We start from the raw sequence: 16,693 nt of genomic DNA, 5'->3' as shown, positions 1-16,693 counted from the left end.
CTCAGACTTCAAGAAGAATATAGTAATTCCAAAGAAAGCAAGCTTTGACAGTTGTGAATATTATCGAACAATGACTGTAATAAGTCATGATTGCAAAATAATAACGCGAATTCTTTGCAGAAGAATGGAAAAATTGGTAACAACCGACGACGGGGAAGATCAGTTTGGATTCCGTAAAAACGTGTGCACATGCCAGACAGTATTGACACTACGGCTCATATTAGAAGACAGGTTAAGTAAACGCAAACCTACGTTTATAGCATTTGTAGACTTAGAGAAAGCTTTTGACAATGTTGACTGGAATATTCTCTTCGAAATTCTGAAGGCAGTGGCGGTAAAATACAGGGAGCGAAAGGTTATTTGCAAATTGTACAGAAACGAGACGGCAATTATAAGAGTCGATGGGCATGAAAAGGAAGAAGTGTCTGAGAAGGGAGTGAGACATGGTTGTAGCCTATCCCGATGTTATTCAGTTTGTTCGCTCAGGAAGCAGGAAAGAACATCAAAGAAAAATTTGAAGTACGAATTGAAGTTCAGCGACAAGATATAAAAAAAAACTGAGATTTGACGATGACACCGTAATTCCATCAGAGACAGCAAAGGATTTGGAAGACCAACTTTCTCTTCCGAATACGAAAATATTTTGTTGAGCCCAGCCTACATAGCTAGGAATGATCATCAAACTAAAATAAGAGAAATCAGAGCTCGAACAGAAAGGTTTAGGTGTTCGTTTTTCCCGCGCGCTGTTCGGGGGTGGAATGGTAGAGAGATAGTATGATTGGTTCGATGGACTCTCTGCCAAGCACTTATTTGTGAATTGCAGAGTACTAATGAGGATGTAGATGAATGGAATGGAAGGAGTCTTGAAAGGAAGATGTAAGATGAACATCAGCAAAAGCAAACAATAATAATGAAATTTAGTCAAATTAAATCAGGCGATTCTGAGAGAATTATAATAGGGAACAAGACACTTACAGTAGTAGATGAGTTTTGCTGTTTGGCCAACAAAATAACTGATGAGAGCTCAAAATGGAGAGGATATAAAATGTAACTGGCTATGGCACGAAAAACGTTTCTGAAGAAGAGAAATTTGTTAACTTCGAATACAGATTTATGTGTTAGGAAGTCTTTTCTGGAGGTATTTGTATGGAGAGCAATCATGTATGGAAGTGAAACGTGGATGATAAACAGGTTAGAAAAATTTGGAAATTTGTGGTAAGGTCTTATGGTACCAAACTGCTGAGGTTATCGGTCCCTAAGCCTACACACTACTTAATCTAACTTAAACCAACTTACGCTGTGGACAGCACACACACCCATGCCGGAGGACTCGAACCTCCGACGGGGGAAAGCCGCACGGACCGTGACAAGGCGCCCTAGACCGCGCGGCTAGCCCACGCGGCATGAGCAGTTTAGATAAAAAAGAGAGAGAGAATAGAGGCTTTTGAAATGTGGTGGGTTCTACAGAAGAATGCTGAAATCCAATGGGTAGCTCGTGTAACTAATGAGGAAGTACTGAATCGAATTGGTGATATGAGTAATTTGTGGCACAACCTAATTAGAAAAAGGGATCGGAGGCATCAAGGGGTCACCTATTTCGTATTGGAGGTAAGTGTTGGCGGTAAAAATCGTAGAGGGAGACCAAGAGATGAGTACGAGAAGCAGTTTCAAACGGATGTGGGCTGCAGTAGTTACTCGGATATGAAGTGGCTTGCATAGGATAGAGTAGCATGGAGATTTGCATCAAACCAGTCTTCAGACTGAAGATCACAACAGCGTTATCATTATTAGTTGCAACAGCAGCAGTAGTAGAAGTACTGCCAGGATTCACTTTATTAGTTCATAGTGTAAGTAGGCTGTTTAGGTTTTTTTATTGGTAACGCCGCCGCCACGTAGCGCTCTGTATAAAAATCACTGGCTGTGCCGTGTGCAGTCTGTGGCTGGTTTGCATTGTTGTCTGCCATTGTAGTGTTGGGCAGCGGCAGCTGGATGCTAACAGCGCGTAGCGTTGCGCAGTTGGAGGTGAGCCGCCAGCAGTGGTGGATGGGGGGAGAGAGATGGCGGAGTTTTGTAATTTGTAAGACTGGATGTCATGAACTATCATATATATTTTGACTATTAAGGTAAATACACAGTTTGTTTTCTATTAAAATCTTTCATTTGCTAACTATACCTATCAGTAGTTAGTGCCTTCCGTAGTTTGAATCTTTTATTTAGCTGGCAGTAGTGGTGCTCGCTGTATTGCAGTAGTTCGAGTAACGAAGATTTTTTGTGAGGTAAGTGATTTGTGAAAGGTATAGGTTAATGTGAGTCAGGGCCATTCTTTTGTAGGGATTATTGAAAGTCTGATTGCGTTGTACTAAAAATATCGTGTGTCAGTTTAAACACAGCCGTGTATAATTTTTCACAGAGGACGTTTCACATAGACCAGTCGTGTATAACTTTTCTAAGGGGACGTTTCAATAGTTACTATTGTTTACTCACATTGCCTCTACGGACTCTCAAATCATTTTAAAACTATTTGCCATATTTAAATTGTTATTTCTTAGGTAACTATGATGTAAAAAAACGTACTCTGTATGTAAAACACTGGTTCGTTGTAAGGGAAGGCCTGATGGCCCTAATCAGATCAGGTTAAATAAATAACTATGTAAGGTATATAAAAAATAAATTATCTTGGCTTGCAGATGCTGATGTTCATAGTTTGTTGTCCATGTTGCGTTAGAGAAAAGTCGTTCGTATTGATACAGTGAAATCATTTCTACATCAATATGAAAACAATGTATGCTAAATAACATGACACCAAAGGAACACAAGTAGAGAAACACAAAACCTCATGAACACTGCAGTATAAAACAGATTTCCATAAACTTAACTTACTCGTGTAGTAGAGATGGTTTGCCGTTACCTCCCTCCGAGTTATGGTCCGAATGACTCTGAGCACTATGGGACTTAACATCTTAGGTCATCAGTCCCCTAGAACTTAGAACTACTTAAACGTAACTAATCTAAGGACATCACACACCCATGCTCGAGGCAGTATTCGAACCTGGGACCGTAGCGGTCTCACGATTCCAAACTGAAGCGCCTAGAACCGCACTGCCACACTGACCGGCTCTCCGAGTTATGAAGTGCCTTGAGTTTATTCTTGTTCGTGTGGACAGCTGTGGTGATTTTTTGCACAGTGTAGTGTGTTTGTGTTGTTATGTGTGATGAGAAGGGAGAAGGTGGAACCCGGGGCTGGCACATAGGCTACTCCTCTCGAAGAGCAGCAAGGGGGCTGCAGAACTCAACATCCGCCTCTGATGCATGGATCATCACCAACAGCGTCACTTGTCCCCGCCCCATGACGCATTACGGAGTGATCTGGAATTTAAATCTGGGCGTTCGCGCTAAAAGATCAGTGGCCTAAAGATGTGTTTTGGGGCGTGGCGATTTTCTTTTTTTTTTCATCATACTGCACATGCCCATGTGCTGCTACTTAGAAGAACTAAAATGCGATGATACTTGGAGTGGTAAAAACAACAACACCTGTCACACGTACAGCAGGCTGTTGGTGGGCGATGAGGCAAGGTGGCACGCAGATGACAGAGTATGGACCTGACGGTTGCGTGGGAACGGATTGAAATTCGTTGAGTGTTGTTGAACATATTTTAGACAATGTTTTTCCAGTTGTCAGGTTAACTTAGTATCAGATGAAAGTGATGTGAATCACATGCTTCGTAAATTGGAGAAACATGCCCGGAACCTGGGCTTTTGCAATGGATATCTTAGTTGGAAGCAGCGGGTAAGACTTGTGAACCGGACCAGAAGCAATAAAAATAGTAGATTATATGAATCGTTAAGTGAATCAGTAGTAATTAAAGGAGACAGCACGGCATAAATTAGCAACAGATTTGGTCTGGTGAGGTAACAATGAAAGAAACAAAGTGTATTGTGTGGACTAAAGCTGTAACTAAATTTTAGAAGTGTAAGTAGGAATGGGATAGAAAGACAGGCCATTACAAACAAGAACAAAAAGAAAAGGAAAGGAATGGAAATGGAATACAGGAGGCTCTGCTGTCGAGTAGCAAGAACGCATAGAAAAAAAATTAAGAAATGAGAAAATTAACAGAAATCGAAATTTGTTTTATAGACGTCTAAAACAAAACGCTACAGGTGGCTTCCTTTCGTTACGTGTCGAAATACACTCCTGGAAATTGAAATAAGAACACCGTGAATTCATTGTCCCAGGAAGGGGAAACTTTATTGACACATTCATGGGGTCAGATACATCACATGATCACACTGACAGAACCACAGGCACATAGACACAGGCAACAGAGCATGAACAATGTCGGCACTAGTACAGTGTATATCCACCTTTCGCAGCAATGCAGGCTGCTATTCTCCCATGGAGACGATCGTAGAGATGCTGGATGTAGTCCTGTGGAACGGCTTGCCATGCCATTTCCACCTGGCGCCTCAGTTGGACCAGCGTTCGTGCTGGACGTGCAGACCGCGTGAGACGACGCTTCATCCAGTCCCAAACATGCTCAATGGGGGACAGATCCGGAGATCTTGCTGGCCAGGGTAGTTGACTTACACCTTCTACAGCACGTTGGGTGGCACGGGATACATGCGGACGTGCATTGTCCTGTTGGAACAGCAAGTTCCCTTGCCGGTCTAGGAATGGTAGAACGATGGGTTCGATGACGGTTTGGATGTACCGTGCACTATTCAGTGTCCTCTCGACGATCACCAGAGGTGTACGGCAAGTGTAGGAGATCGCTCCCCACACCATGATGCCGGGTGTTGGCCCTGTGTGCCTCGGTCGTATGCAGTCCTGATTGTGGCGCTCACCTGCACGGCGCCAAACACGCATACGACCATCATTGGCACCAAGGCAGAAGCGACTCTCATCGCTGAAGACGACACGTCTCCATTCGTCCCTCCATTCACGCCTGTCGCGACACCACTGGAGGCGGGCTGCACGATGTTGGGGCGTGAGCGGAAGACGGCCTAACGGTGTGCGGGACCGTAGCCCAGCTTCATGGAGACGGTTGCGAATGGTCCTCGCCGATACCCCAGGAGCAACAGTGTCCCTAATTTGCTGGGAAGTGGCGGTGCGGGCCCCTACGGCACTGCGTAGGATCCTACGGTCTTGGCGTGCATCCGTGCGTCGCTGCGGTCCGGTCCCAGGTCGACGGGCACGTGCACCTTCCGCCGACCACTGGCGACAACATCGATGTACTGTGGAGACCTCACGCCCCACGTGTTGAGCAATTCGGCGGTACGTCCACCCGCCCTCCCGCATGCCCACTATACGACCTCGCTCAAATGGTAGCGGCATGCTACCATTGTTAAAGACTGCGATGGAGCTCCGTATGCCACGGCAAACTGGCTGACACTGACGGCGGCGGTGCACAAATGCTGCGCAGCTAGCGCCATTCGACGGCCAACACCGCGGTTCCTGGTGTGTCCGCTGTGCCGTGCATGTGATCATTGCTTGTACAGCCCTCTCGCAGTGTCCGGAGCAAGTATGGTGGGTCTGACACACCGGTGTCAATGTGTTCTTTTTTCCATTTCCAGGAGTGTACATTATGAACTTTGAGTAATCAAACTCTGACTATGCACAATCTAAGAAGACTCTAACAATTCCAAAATTCTCTTATTACAAAGAAACTACAAACATACCTTTAAAATTACTCCAAAATATTGTCCACTAATATAAAGAACACGAAAGTGTTATAAATGAGTTTTCATCTTCGTAATATAGTATTCCAGGTAGTTAGTTCCAGATTCACAAATAACAGATCTTTTTCTCTGAAAACCTCAACTACTATGCTTCAAATAATAACGTTTCAGCCCTGTGCAACTGGAAGATTAGCAAGTCAAGCACAGATAAAACTAAATACAGCGTCAACGGTGTTATTCACCACACTTGCAGTGCTCTCTGTCATCTTTGTCCCAGTACAGTAAAGGTGAATTTCACAATAGCAGAAAACATATGAGAACCTTAGCCAACACCAGATAAGGTACTAATGCAGGACGCTGGAAGCTGGAGCGAAGTCGACTTTTAATTCATTCCAAAGGTATCCCCTTGTTCGGTTCGGTACTTTGGGCAGGCAAGCCTGTTTTAGGAATGTTATTATCCACAAACCACAGTCTCACAGATGCTGCTTTATGGCAGGATACATTGTCATGCTGATATAAAGGATCATCGTGCACGAATTGTTAATTTACCCAATGCAGTGTATAATAAAGTAATATGTGCTCACATCCTTCCAATTTAAGGTATCCCTAGGATCAATAAGGGATTCACACCCTAACCACGAAAAACAACCCCTTACCATACAACCACATCCTCCTTACTTCACTGTTGGTGGAACACATGATTGCAGGTAATATTCTCTAGGCATTCGCCAAACCCAAACCCATCCATCGGATTGATAGAGGTTATAGCGTGAATCATCATTCCAGAAAACTCGTATCCAATTATCCACTGTCCAGTGCGATCGCTCGTTGCACCACCTCGATTTTTACTGAGCGTTGACTACAGAAGTGTGCGACGTATGGGGAGCTGCTTCATCATTGTACTCAACACTTTTTTAACTCCCTTCCCACAGTCACACTGTTGGTAGTACTTTTGAAATCGTGGGTGAATTCTTCGGCTGATTTCATGAGTTTCTTACAACACCCTCCGTAATACTAGATAGTTCTAGTCTTGCTAGTACGACACCTGACAACCCTAACTACACACTGTTTGCTCGAGAATGCAAAGTGAAATCTGCCCTGAAGTAAAAGTGACTTACCTCTTGGTCAGCATGCTGTTTTTGTGTCTGAAGTACTGATGTTCTCGAAAGCAAATACAATTCAGTAGATGCAGCAGCTAAAGAGAACTAATTGAAACTTGTTTGCTTGTCAGAAACAATCTGTGATTTCGTGTAGTATAAGGTGCAATGCACAATGACAAAATTTCACAACTTTACTACGAATCATGGAAATGGGTTTTACTGTAAAGAAAATCATTCTTCAGAAATTGAACTCTGATTATTGACAAAAAGACAGAACATGAGTTCTGCTTGGTTTGGTTTAGCGGCGATTGGTCTATTGCGTTTCTACTTCACAGTCACATCGCCAGATGTTGACTTGGGAAGCTTCAGAAGTTGAAATGCCGCAGATGGATTTGTTATTCAGACATCTACTGACTGGTCCACCTTCGAAGCCAGTCAGCTCTCCTGATCGACCCATCCTACTATCACAGATTCTCTAATCACAACACAGTACTCCTCGCCTCCATTTATATTCCCGGGACCGCCTCCCGTGACATTTCTTGGTCAGTTTCCCACTACATAAAAGTGTCCAGACACTTTTGAACAGACAGGACCGCGTTTCGACAGTTCACGCAGTCTTTCTACAAGATTTGATAATCCACTGGCGGTGTTCATATCCTTAAATTAATTTCTCAGTCCTTGACGTGGCGTTAGCAGGGGCATGAGCAGCAGCTGGGTACATGTACCCAATACCGACCAAATGTTCTGGGTTATACAGCTGCTCACAGGTTGAGGTTGTCTAGGATATAATTGCACCATGGCCATCGTATCTACTGTTACAAACTTATACAGTGAGCGACGATCTCTGCCATCAAAACTTCGTTGTTTACAGAACCTGACGCTGGTGGCAGCTTTTTCCCTTGCCAAGGTACTCACGGTACAATGGCCAGTGTCTGCATGACCTCGAACATGAAGTGCCTCTGAATCCAGCATCCATGATTCTGTAGTCTTCATATGGAGACTAGTTTGATTCAGGTCTCCACGGTCGTGTATCCTGCGCATGCCTCTTCATCTCTGCATGACTACTACAAACGACATCCATTTCAGCGTGCTAAATGTAGTCAAGCATTGGTTTCCAACTATAGTATTTACTCCCACACTTCCCTCAATTATCGAACAGATGATTTATTGATACCTCAATGTTCTGTCAGCCGACACCTCCTTTCGTTCAAGTTGTACCATAAATTTTTCTTCCCAGTTCGGTTCAGTATCCCTTCATTAGTTATTAAATCTCTCTAACTGAACTTCAGCATTCTTATGTAGCACCACATTTCAAAGACTACTATACGCATTTTGTCTGAACTTCCTTTCAAGGTTACACTCAAGGTAAATTCCTTCATAAAGGACATCCTAATACTTCAATCTTATTCGATATTAACAAATTTATCAAATTTATATTGTTCAGAAACACTTTTCTTGCTATTGCTCACGAAACTCCAATTATACAGAGCTGTATTTACAGGCACAAACAATTAATACTCGGAAGGCACTGACGCACCGAACTTATGCAGTTCATCTGCTGGGACAACTCCAAATTGTGTTCCAGGAAAATGAATATTCGTTTCAGCTGATACATAGAGCGCTACGGGCGTATAAATGGCAGAACGATGAAGACGATGAGGCCTTCAAGACGACTGATTATCTGCCATGTATTGAAAATATTTCCACGACAATAGGCAGAGTACGAAGAAAACAGATGGTAAATGTGACCTTTCGCCTTCCATCAAAAATCTCGGCGCCTCTAGAATCGGTCAAAGACGTCTCGAAGATGCGCAAAAGAAGTGTTCATAGGATTCCGTGTCACTGCTGTAAGTTTTATACGAAGCGCACAATTCAGAGGCGCAATGTGAAATACCAACGGCCAACTCATCTCTGCCAAGCAAGCAAACCCACTATCGCTGAACATTCTATTACTACTTGTCATTCGATGAAATGTAGTGCAGCAAATGCTGTGGCCCATAATTCAAATTTCTGGAATTCCGTGATCAATGAATCGGTGGAAATAGGACTGTCTGAGGACCTTATGGATCGGACCGGTGGTTTTCAGTTAGATACTGCATGGAACCCTAGTGCTCTGTGTTGTTCTTCGATTTTACTGTGTGAGAACGATCGATACAACATCGTAAACTTTCAACATGGAAGGCGCTCGGATCAGCCCACAAGCATGCAGCAGGAGTACAGGTGCTAAAGCAACGCGAGCACAGTGACATCTGGGAACATGGCGCAGCCGCCGGCAGAATCATGAAAAGGAGATCTCAGTGTACTGTCGCCAGTATACACCTGGCAAGGGCCAGAAGTTTTTGCGCCGAAATATTGTGGCATCAAGTTACAAGCAAGCAGAAGTCGCGTATCCTGCTGTTGATTGACTTGTAGTCGACCAGATCGATTAATTGTATTCTACATTTATGTGGTCGTGGTACCCTCCAGGATCACCGTCCATATTAAAGGACCAGTTGCCGAACAGGAAGGTGCACCAGCCCTGCACCGAAATGCCCTGCGGATTAACGATGAGGATCTGTATGCCGGCGGGCCAATAATGTGGTTTTTAGGCTGTTTTCCATGTCCCATTAAGTTAATACTGGGCTAGTCCCCAAGTCGCGTCCCAGTTACACAATTCGCAAATATTGAGAAAACCTTTACTCACTTTTACATGGATAACACTACAGATAGACAGTTGGGGGGGGGGGGGGGTAATGGGGTGGCGACAGGAAGGGCATCTGGGCACCGGTTAAATTAACGTTGCCACATCCGTTAATAAATATGCTGACCCTGCGCTCATGTGGGCTAAGACACAAGAAATGATGATTATAATTTATGTGGACATCATCCTGTAATTACAACAGGCCACTCCTAGAGTGATGACATTCCAGCTATTTTATTTCTAAATTTTAAATAGCGTTGAAAATTATTTTTCTCACTAAAAAGAGTTTACTTTTTCACTATTTTCATTTTTAAACCTTTATCGATTCACTCCTTATTTAGGAAAAGTGTAATCTTTTATTTGTCTGAGTAATGTAAAACGTAAACAAATTTTTGGTTACAGATATTTTGTCCCTCCTGTTGGAGAACAGTAGTAGGAAAAACACCAGGCCCACGGGTCACCGTTTCAAGGTATCAGGCAAACAAACCAAGTAACAAATAATGATGGAAAAGACACAAAAGAACAAAATCCACTAGTCAAATAGGAATGACCTTGGCGACAATTCGTTAACTTCAGTTGTTAGCAGAAGGTGCCACACTCGCTTGTCTGCAGTGTACTCAAAATTTTAGAACTCCACTCTCGGCACAGACAATTGATCACTGACGCCGCTGTCCCACTCGCTTCCTGGTGACCCATACCCACGGCGAGTTGTTACTCCAACAGAAAGTCGCTTGTGTAAAACGGGCTTACGAGCTTTTCCTTGCATTCACAACTCCTGTTTGCGTTCCCGATAAATTTAGAAGCAACTTGCCGAATGTCGCCAGTGATTACCGCAACTACCTTAATATGTCCAACAGTTGGTTCAAATGGTTAAAATGGCTCTGAGCACTATGGGACTTAACATCTGAGGTCATCAGTCTCCTAGAACTTAAAACTACTTAAACCTAACTAACCTAAGGACGTCACACACATCCAAGCCCGAGGCAGGATTCGAACCTGCGACCGTAGCGGTCGCGCAGTTCCAGACTGAAGCGTCTAGAACAGCTCGGCTCCAACAGTTGCTTCGATGAAATATTGTGGCATTTATACAGTGTTATACGGCGACAGACCCAAGACTGTATTTGTAAAGCAAAGTCTGATAAGTCGCAAATGCATTGTGCATTATTTTCAGGACGAATGAAATGTAACGGAACCAGAAGCAATTTATGAAACTGTGTAATCGTTTGGAGAGTATATTATGGGAAAGTGCTCGATCTTCGTCGACATCAGTTATGCTATGTCTGTATGCTCCATTTGGCTACACTCGTGCAGCAGACAGCGTGTAAAAAAATTCGGATAGGTGTGTGCAGGACTCGTGAGCCGAAGGTTCCGTACGAACTGAATTATGTATGTGGATAATTCATACGTCACCGGAACCGAGAATCTAGACGATTTTTGCCCCTCATTGATGTCGAAACTGACAATATACCAAAATATGTGGCACAATAAATGGTTCAAATGTCTCTGAGCACTATGGGACTTAACTTCTGAGGTCATCAGTCCCCTAAAACTTAGAACTACTTAAACCTAACTAACCTAAGGACATCACACACATCCATGCACGAGGCAGAATTCGAACCTGCGACCGCAGCGGTCGCACAGTTCCAGACTGAAGCGCCTAGAACCGCTCGGCCACTTCGGCCGGCTATGTGGTACAAACGACCGTATCTATTCACTGCATTGACGCTGAAGCTTAAATATTTTACACCGCCAAGTGACCGTGGACTTCAGGATGTAACAAATTTCAACTCGATAGGTCCCCCTGTTCCTGAGAAAAAGGGATCTTGACTCACAGATAGACACATTGTCCGATAACATGACAAAAAAGTCTTTTTTTCGCATCATATAATTACAGATTTACAATTTTCGGATTTTTCGCTTTACCTGTACTGTGAAACCTTGCTTCTTGCTCAATTTCATGATTCTAGGTCAAAGGGAAGTACCGTATAGGTTTTGATGAGTGAGTTTGTAAGTATCAAAATATGTGACATAAATGGCCGTATTTTCTGATAGCATTGACTTGGAAGCTTAAATTTTGTACTCCGCCAAGGGACCATAGACCTCAGTATGTGGCATATATTTCAACTTCATGAGAAAAATGTGTGATTCTATAACGGTTCCGTTTTCATCGATTAAGGTACAGAACCCTAAAAATTACACAGGTATCTACGATTCTGCTAGCAGCGTACGATACCTCACGTGAGCTGAAGACGGCTCTTTAGTTTCCCGAGCTACTGGACGTGGTGTTGTTTACTGTGGACAAGATCTTCAGCAGCGGCCGCCGTGTGAGGCCTAATGTGTTGTCTGCAAGGATGCACTGACCTCGCAGAGCGGCTTAGAATGACACACACGCACCTGCTGCGCGACGCTCGTAGCAACCAATGCAACTGCGACGTGTGTCGCTGCTCGGAAGTCGTCTATAACGCTGCACCACACGCACTTCCGCTATAACGGATAATTAACGCCGCTGTGCTCAGAGAATTTCGGTACACATGTGACAATGTGCGCTATTTATCTACATCTACATCTACATGGATACTCCCCAAATCACACCTAAGTGTCTGGCAGAGGGTTCATCGAAACACCTTCACAATTTGACAACTTTTAACATTGCAGCGCGTCAACAATCGTGAATAATTTAATGATTGTAAAGAACCCACCTCGATTGCAAATAGAAACCGGCTGTTGACCTAGGTTTCGGCGCGGATAACCACGCCTTCTTCGGAACACACAAAACTACAAACTGCCTAACGAGGCATCTACATCTACATCAATACTCTGCAAATCACATTTAAGTGCCTGGCAGAGGGTTCATCGAACCACCTTCACAATTCTCTATTATTCCAATCTCGTACAGCGCGCGGAAAGAATGAACACATATACACTCCTGGAAATGGAAAAAAGAACGCATTGACACCGGTGTGTCAGACCCACCATACTTGCTCCGGACACTGCGAGAGGGCTGTACAAGCAATGATCACACGCACGGCACAGCGGACACACCAGGAACCGCGGTGTTGGCCGTCGAATGGCGCTAGCTGCGCAGCATTTGTGCATCGCCGCCGTCAGTGTCAGCCAGTTTGCCGTGGCATACGGAGCTCGATCGCAGTCTTTAACACTGGTAGCATGCCGCGACAGCGTGGACGTGAACAGTATGTGCAGTTGACAGTCTTTGAGCGAGGGCGTATAGTGGGAATGCGGGAGGCCGGGTGGACGTACCGCCGAATTGCTCAACACGTGGGGCGTGAGGTCTCCACAGTACATCGATGTTGTCGCCATTGGTCGGCTGACGGTGCACGTGCCCGTCGACCTGGGACCGGACCGCAGCGACGCACGGATGCACGCCAAGACCGTAGGATCCTACGCAGTGCCGTAGGGGACCGCACCGCCACTTCCCAGCAAATTAGGGACACTGTTGCTCCTGGGGTATCGGTGAGGACCATTCGCAACCGTCTCCATGAAGCTGGGCTACGGTCCCGCACACCGTTAGGCCGTCTTCCGCTCACGCCCCAACATCGTGCAGCCCGTCTCCAGTGGTGTCGCGACAGGCATGAATGGAGGGACGAATGGAGACGTGTCGTCTGAGGCGCCAGGTGGAAATGGCATGGCAAGCCGTTCCACAGGACTACATCCAGCATCTCTACGATCGTCTCCATGGGAGAATAGCAGCCTGCATTGCTGCGGAAGGTGGATATACACTGTACTAGTGCCGACATTGTGCATGCTCTGTTGCCTGTGTCTATGTGCCTGTGGTTCTGTCAATGTGATCATGTGATGTATCTGACCCCAGGAATGTGTCAATAATGTTTCCCCTTCCTGGGACAATGAATTCACGGTGTTCTTATTTCAATTTCCAGGAGTGTATCTTTCCGTACGAACTCTGATTTCCCTTATTTTATCGTGGTGATCGTTCCGCCCTATGTAAGTCGGTGTCAACAAAATATTTTCGCATTCGGAGGAGAAAGTTGGTCCAATATTAATACAGAACGCCCAAAAGGGCAAAAGACTCGCATAAAATGTAAAATAAACGGTATGTGTGTACCATGTCAATAGCTGTACTTACCTCAAACGTCAGAAGCGTGCTTCCTCATTTAAACTCTTAGTTTACCTGAGAGCCGGCGGCCCACTGATCGTTGGCTGGGGTGAGGAAGCAAGCTTATGACGTTTGAGATAAGTACAGCTATTGACATAGTACACACGTACCGTTTATTTTACATTTTACGCGAGTCTTTTGCCCTTTTGGGCGTTCTGTATTAATACTGGACCACGCCTCTTTAGGCAGTTTGTAGTTTAGTGTGTTCCGAAGAAGGTGTAGTTATCCGCGCTGAAACCTAGCTCAACAGCCCGTTTCTATTTGTAATTGAGGCGGATTCTTTATAATCATTTCCTTCACAATAATTCTCTATTATTCTAATCTCGAACAGCGGACGGGAAAAACGAACACCTATCTCTTTCCGTGCGAGCTCTGATTTCCCTTATTTTATTATGATAAACGTTTCTCCCTAGGTTGGTCGGCGACAACAAAATATTTTCGCATTCGGAGGAAGAAATTAGTCATTCAAGTTTCGTGAGAAGATTCCGTCGCAACGAAAAACGCCTGTGCTTGAATGATGTCCACCTCAAAACGTGTATCATGTCAGTAAGACCCACTCCTCTATTTCGCGATAGTACAAAACGTGCCGCTCTTCTTTGAACTTTCTTGATGCATTCTGTTAATCTTGTCTGGTAAGGATCGCAGACCGCGCAGCAGCATTCCATATGAGTACGGACAAGCGTATTGTAGGTATTCTCTTTCGTAAATCTGCTACATTTTCTAAGCGTTCTGACAATGAAGCGCAGACATTCTCTATGTGTTCTTTTCAATTTAAGTTGTTCGTAATTGTAATTCCTAGGTATTTACCTGAATTCACAGCCTTTAGATTTGACTGATTTATCGTGTAACCGAAGGTTAAGGGATACCTTTTAGCACCCATGTAGATGAGTTCATACTTCTCCTTATTTAGTCTCTATTGCCAATTTTCGCACCAGACAGGTTTCTTTTCTAAATAGTTTAGCATTTTTTTGATCTTCTGATGACTTTACTAGACGATAAACGACTGCATCATCTGCAAACAACCTAAGACGACTGCAATGTTAGATAAGGAACGTTAGAGGGCCTGTAACACTACCTTGGGGAAGGCCAGAAATCTCTTCTGTTTTACTCGATGACTTTCCGTCAGTTACTACGAATTGTGACCTCTCTGAAAGGAAATCACCAATCTAGTCACATAACTGAGATGCAATTTCACTACAAGACTTTTGTGTGGTACAGTGTCAAAAGCCTGCTGGAAACGTAAAAATACGGAATCAATTTGAAATCCCTTGTCGATAGCACTCAACACTTCCTTCAGAAAGACCGCGCATAAAAACCTGAGATTCTATTGGTGGTACAAATGTGGGGCTAAGGGTACTGGATAGCCCTTGAGCTACCGATTATTTGCACACCAAATAGGACGAGAATCTTAAACACGCTATTCGACAGTACTGGGTCAAAATATTACACACTGACTCCTGCTTATGCAAATGGAGTAAATCAGTTTGTTCTTCGATTTAGTTTGCCAAACAGACATTGCTCTGACCATGTATCCTCTCTGACATCGTAGACAGTGCCATATATCTTCAGAATATCTCGTATCTTATCAGTCAGAACTTCGAAGGACACACTGTTAATTCTGATAGACCTTAAACCTCATCCAGCGTAAGTTAAAGCAATTGCGCTTAAATTTACCTGCACTGTTCTTAGTTTGTACGATTATTTCACAAACTTCAACATTGACGGACTTCACGTATTCACTTTTTATAACGTCATCCCTAAACAGCGAAAAATCCGTCATCATTCAGTTTATCTCATGTACCAGCCACTTCCAAAGGGAGAACGACTATGGACGTAAACTATTCCTCTCAAAGCTAAACCTCAGCTTTGTTTTCCGTGAACAAGACATTTTCACTGTACCTACTGTTACGAAGCCCTGTCAAGAAAAAAATCGGCGAGCGCCTTCGCCGTACACATGCCCGACCCGTCTGCGATGCCGGGGCACGCGACTGTAAGCACCACAACGGCAGGGAACGTACTGGTGGCGGCAGGCGTTCTCGCACACCTATGCTTTACCCTATGCCCTTGCTCACCCACAACATAGTTTACAGTAGTAAAATTTTTAAAACTCGAAGGAATTAAAGACATTAGCTCCCAGTGGGCACTGATTTATATCAGTGAGTACTGTTGAAAACTTATGCCGGACCACGATTCGAACCCAGGTCGCCTGACCACTAAGCCATCCCGACACAGTTGTTAACTCAACTATAGTGACTTACCTAGCACATCTCCCATCAAAACCAAATTCTCAGATGATCGACACACTATCGATGTAATGCCCCTTGCCCATTGTTCATGATTACTCGCGGAGTTTCTCTTACGAGAATCGGCGAAATGCTGCAAGTAGTGAGGATAATGGGGAGGGGGACACTACATTAGTAGTGTGCAGATAAGTGAGAATTTGAGACTGACGGGAGGCGTGCTGCGGTAGCCCGCGCAGTTGTGACGACTATTGCGTCCGGGTGGCGTAGTGGCCAGCGCGTCTGCCTAGTAACCAGGAGAGCCAGGTTCGAACACCATTCCAGCACAAAATTTCAACTTTCCACATTGACATAACTCTACTGCGTTTAATTCACAGTGGCTGCAAGATCGAATTGGTGTCTGTTCTCTAAAACATGTGCGAAAGAACAGACACCAAAAATATAAGTAAAGTTTTTATTTTAATGGATTTATCACATTTGTCAGTGATTATCATTAAGAAAAATGCCAAATTACACCGTGGTTCGGAGAGTCAGTTAAATTGTTGCTCTTCATATGAGTGACTGGGTATCTCAGTTCATAAGCCAGAGGAAGATAGAGGAATACCACTTCCGATAGGGACATCCACAGAAAAGCATTTTAATGTTCACGCCGTTCTTCTGGTTAAGGACAGCTTAACTTCCTCTCATAAAAGATTCTTTACACAGGATCATTCGCAAGAGCGAGCAAAATTTTAACAGGACATAGAGGATGCTCCACTGAATAATTTGAGATAGGGAACGTGGGGTCGGAGAAGCCAGCTTAAGGAGATAATGGGAATAACATCTCATAACTGTGTACTTTTCTATTTACGTTAGTTACAGTTAA

The sequence above is a fragment of the Schistocerca gregaria genome, chromosome 7 (assembly GCF_023897955.1).
Source record: "Schistocerca gregaria isolate iqSchGreg1 chromosome 7, iqSchGreg1.2, whole genome shotgun sequence".
NCBI classification, from domain to species: Eukaryota; Metazoa; Arthropoda; class Insecta; order Orthoptera; family Acrididae; genus Schistocerca; species Schistocerca gregaria.
This window is presented reverse-complemented; position numbering follows the sequence as displayed.